Source organism: Octopus bimaculoides, chromosome 4 (assembly GCF_001194135.2).
Source record: "Octopus bimaculoides isolate UCB-OBI-ISO-001 chromosome 4, ASM119413v2, whole genome shotgun sequence".
Taxonomy (NCBI): domain Eukaryota; kingdom Metazoa; phylum Mollusca; class Cephalopoda; order Octopoda; family Octopodidae; genus Octopus; species Octopus bimaculoides.
The window spans coordinates 99,630,804-99,636,292 of NC_068984.1; the positions used below are offsets into that span (position 1 = coordinate 99,630,804).

Sequence of the window (5,489 nt, forward strand, 5' to 3'; positions counted from 1 at the left end):
ATATATATATATATATATAATATTAATATAGGGTAAGAAAAATTGTAGAAATTTTTTTCTACCAGTGGCCTATCATGTACATACAGTCAATAGACATATTTTTCATATAAAATTAGTGTACATTTAAATACAAAAAGAGGTGAGCCTTAACAGGTCGCCTTACATATGAGAAGGAACAGTCAAAAAGTCCAAACCACAATGAAGAGCAAATTTCAAAGGGAATAAAAAATAAAAACCACAGTTAACAGCAAATTTCAAAGGGAATAAAAAATAAAAACATTTACCATGTTTTACTGCCAGACCTTAGGTTTCAAACTTTAATTAGCAAATAAGATAATTTGCAAGGTGAAGTTATCATCAGCGGGTACACCAAACATTAACATATAAATTAGAGACAAAATAACACGTCTCGTCCTTACGTATTATAATTTTTCAAATCCACCGTGTAAGCGCAGTTTCAGTCGTCAGATCTTGTCTTAAAGTTTTCACTTTATTTTGTAGTCTCCTTTTCCACATTTGCTCTTTTTAATCTTTCCCTGTGAGATATCTAATCTTCTAGTGACTACTAACCCTCCTGCATAGATCAATAAGTTAGTATCTTCTATATTTTTAGTATCTATCCTCCTGACAACAGAATCTATTTTCCTAGTCATTTCTAGCAGCTTCTTTCTGTTGGTACCTTTTAATGCTGGCAATCTTTTTCTTACTTCTTTACTCATTACTTCCAACAATTCATCTAAAATCCACTTAAGTCGTTGGTACCAGTTGTCCCTTCCTTATTGGTAGCACTATTATTATTTTTATCTTTAGGTTCTGTGGTTTGAGCTGTCTCTCTTATGTTGTTGTTTGTCTTTCCTACTGCCTGGTCTTTCTTTTCCAGTTCTTTTGTGATCTCTTCTACCTCCACTTTCTTCTCCTAATTGCATTAGCTTGATCTACTAATCCCTGCTCAGTCACTTTAACCATACCCTTCTATACCTAAAGTGTTAACATCCATTTTCTATAGCCCCTTCTTTTAGGTTCACTTTCTAAGTATCTCTGCATCACTATCTTGTTTTCTTCACTGGTCTACTTCCTTCTCCTTACTCTATTATCTGCTGATGCTGCATTAGGATAACAACTATGGTCAGCCTGCACCTTTACTGCACCACTGCCAAGTAAGAGGCCTTCCCTTAAATTTTCACTGTTACATTTTCACTGCTTCATTTTCACTGTTACAACCAGAGTTTTTTCAAGAACTCCTGTCTCTCATAAACCAAGGTAGGGTAATGTTCATCACCATTGTCATCATCATTATTATATTTCAACATCTGATAGTTTCAAGCAACTTTCTATTGCATCATTTATTACACCTTTGTGCTGCATTTTTTCTTGTTGGGGGTGGAATATTGTATTGTATCAGTATGTTTTGTTATGGGGTTTAGTTTGAGTCTTCTGTTGTATAATTTTTTGTATTGTATGTTGTTTTATTATTGTTTTTATTATTGTCCAGTAGTCTTATTTTTATCACATGCTTTCACTGCACTACTGAGCACAGCTCTGTGTTCCTTGGCTGTGTGCTGCGGTTTGTTGTGGTGCTCTTATTTTCACTGTATTGAAAGTGTTTTACGTAGGATGTGTGCAGTGCCTAGTAGTACTATTTTTTGTATGCTATATATACTTGTAAGTTCTAGAGTTTTCATTATGCATTTCACTGAATGTTTTTTTTTTTTTCATCATACCTAATGTGCCTACTATAATAGGAATTGTTTCTGTTTTTAGGCTCCACATTTGTGTTACCTTTATTTCAAATCTTTGTATTTTGAAAGTTTCTCTGTTAGAGAAATGTTGTCATCTGTTGGTATTGATACATTGATTAGAAAGCATTTCTTTTCTTGGTGATCTCTGACAACTATATCTTGCATGTTAGCCTTGATTTCTCTATCTGTGTGTATTGTGACTTTCTCATTTTCTGTGACTTTTTCTGAAGTGTGCCTCAACCATCTTTTTTCTGTTGTTATTCCAGAGTGTTGGCATTGCTTCCAATGTACATAGGTTCCAACTCTGTTGTATTTGTGAATATATTCCTTCTTAGCCAGGACTGCGCAACCAGAGACAATATCATTTATTGCTTCTTCTCCATCACCACATATTTTGTAGTTACTTGTTGTATTTCTCTTCATTATGTATTTTTGGTGATTTCTGGTGGGAAGGCTTTGTTCTTGTGCTGCAATTAAAATTCCTTCAGTCTCTGCTTTGAGTCCTGAGCTTCTCAGCCATTTTGAGGATTTTGCTTTGTCTATTTCTTTTGCATTTAGTTTAACCCAGTATTTGCCATGAAGGGGCTTTTCTTGCCATTGTTTTATCATGATTCATTACTGTTCCAGTTTCAGTTGTTTTACAGCTTTTGTTGTTTCTTCTTTTTTTTCATAGCTGTTAGATACTATGATTTCTTTTTTGTACTTGTCAGTTTCCTTAAAGACAGAAAACAGTTTTTTGTTTTGTTCATGTTTTGTGGCTATTTGTATCAGATTTCCTTGCCCCTGAAGTAGGTATTTCTGTAATCTTATGGTGGCTATTTTGTAATAGTTTTCTAGCTGTATAAGGCCTCTACCACCTTCAATATGTTGTATGTATAACCTTTCCATGTCAGGTTTTGGCTGGTGCATCCTGAATCCTGTCATTATTTTTCTTGTTTTCCTGCCTATTTTGATTAGTTCATTTAAAGTCCAGTTAAGAACATAACTGGGGTTGCTAGAGTGTTGATACCTATTATCTTGTTTTCGCATTGAGCTGTTTTCAGTATTAATCTAACTTGTCTATAGTATTACTTTCTTATCTTCTCTTTCATTTGTGAGTGTTGTATCATATCTAGTTCATTGATTCCTTAGTATTTGTATGTCTGTTTTTGGTCTAATTCTCTCATTTCGTTTGCTTTATCTAGTGTGATGTTGTTAGTCTTAAATAGTTTTTCTCTTTTCAAGGTTGCTTTGGCACATTTTTCTAAGCCAAATTTCATGTTTATTTCTTTGGTAGATCCATGTACTGTCTGTAGTAATATTTCCAGCTGTTTATCATTTGCAGCGTACAGTTTTAGACCATCCATATATAAGAGATGGCTGATTGTTTTGCCATAACAGTTGTATCCACATCCAGTTCTGTTTAGCATGTCATATAAAGGTGTCAGTGCCAAGCAGAAAAGGAATGGTGAGAGCGTGTCTCTCTGGAATATTCCTTTTCTAATGGGGATGGCTTCGGTTTTTATGAGTCCCTCTTTTTGTCTGGAGCTGTAGCATTGTTTGCCACTTATTCATAGAATGCTTTATATATTTTATGATTATGGGTGCTACCTTGTTCATGGCTTGTGATCCATGTGTGGGCAATACTATCAAAAGCCTTTCAATAATCAATCTAACTTATACTTAGGCCCTTCTTTTTTCTATGGCTGTCTTCAGTTATGGCTTTATTGATCAATTATTATTATTATTATTATTATTATTATTATTATTATTATTATCGCAAGTTTTGTTGGAACTTCTGGAGCCAGCATGCATAGCGGGCTTGCTGCCTGCAGCCTATAGTACCATGCTATCTTTTCTTTTCAACTGTCTGAATACTTCAGTTCAATATTTATGAAAAATTATGTACATTATTTACATTATTTACATTTGACGGATATTTGTCCTCATCTTGTTTGTTGTTAACACAATGTTTCAGCTGATACAGCCTCCAGCCTTCATCAGATGTCTTGGGGAAATTTCGAACCTGGGTTCTCATTCCTAAGGTATTTTTCAATGTTGTTATTATTAGTATTATTATTATTAGTCAGGTCATTGCTTGGAATCGAACTCGGAATCTTGGGGTTAGTAGCCTGCGCTCTTAACCACTATGCCATATGCCCAGGCATATGACGTAGTGGTTAAGAGCGTGGCTACTAACCCCAAGATTCCGAGTTCAATTTCAAGCAGTGACATGAATGATAATAATAATAATAATAATATTAATATTAATAATAATAATAATAATAATGTATCTGTTACTTTCCTGATTATTCTGGCTGTGCCAAGGAGGCAAACCTTTTGTAATAGTTCTACTGGGCACTCTATTCCAATTTCCTTTATATTTTTTTTGAGGATCCAATAATAATTGGCACCCACTTCCCTTTCTGCATTTTCCATAGCTGGTCTATTTCGTACTTAAGAGAGTTGTATTTATCTATCTTTTCACCTTCCTTCTTGACTCTTTCTGGGTTAAAGGGGCATGCAGCATCAACTGTATAGCACATGTGGTGCATCTTGTCCACCACCACTAGGGTTGGTCGGTTAAGCCGCAGCACCTGATCTGTTTGGATTGGGGAATGTCAGAGGATTTTGCATGTCTCTCACTTCACCACTCTCTGTGGTTTGTGCTCATACTACATCTTGCCTCTCTCTATCCCCCACTTTTCACACAGTTTTGAATGTAGCACTTTCACTACCTCATCATGTTGCTACAACTTGTAAAGGTTTAGGGTAAGTCTAGGGCATTCATTCATGATATGGACAATGATTTCATCCACTCTATTGCAGATGCGGTACAGTGGAGACACTTGCTCATTCTTAAATTTAACTCTCCAATTCATTGCCAAAACTTGGTCTTGCACTGCCAGTATAGTGCTCTCAGTCTATTTTTTCAGTACTCCTTTCTTCAGCCAATCCCACCTATGTTTTCCAGCAACTTCAGTTGTGACATGGAATTGATTGGGTAGTCCCTATTATTATTATTATTATTATTATTATTATTATTATTATTATTATCTATTGTCTTTGTACAGCTTCTAATGCTGGAGATGTACTATGGTGCCAGCTGTTCATTACCAAGCTAACCTATCATGTCTATCGACTTTTCTTTCTTTCTTATCTCATACCTTGTTGTCAGCTAGGCATGCTATATCTATAATCCAGCATCATTTGCTTTCTTTCTCTAGTAGCACTATGTCTAGTTTTCTATTCACTATCTCATGGTCGCACTGAATCATAAAATCTCATAGGATCTTTGCATTATCATTTTCGATGATGGCTTTGGGTTTATGTTTGTACCACTGTTTTGCTCTGTAAAGTCCATACTTATTGCAAAGTGTCCAACTGACAATCCTTGCTATATTGTCATGATGTCACTTATATTCTTTCTGGGCTAGGAGCGTACATTGACTGGTAATATGCGATACGGTTTCACCATTTTGTCCACAAATTCTGCACTTATCATTTTCTGATGTGTTGTCTATTCTGTATTTGATGTAATTGGTTCTTAATGCTTGCCCTTTGGCAGCACAGATTAGAGCCTCTGTTTCCAGTTTTAAATCACTTTTAGCCATCCATAGCCATCTTTTTCTCTGTCTGTCTTATCTTCAACATCCATATGAAATTATCCATGCATTCTTTTCTTTATCCACCTATTTTCAGTTTCATTCATTCTCAAGTCCTTGTATAGTGCCTTATCTTTGCAATCTTCTATCCTACACAAGCCTGACC

At 35.3% G+C, this 5,489-nt stretch overlaps 1 protein-coding gene across 4 annotated transcripts in view; it reads left to right on the top strand.

The window, feature by feature from the left end:
* LOC106867321 (rap guanine nucleotide exchange factor 4) overlaps window positions 1-5,489 on the top strand; it is a 481,528-nt gene that overhangs the window by 271,407 nt on the left and 204,632 nt on the right. The gene's annotated exons all lie outside the window — the stretch shown is intronic.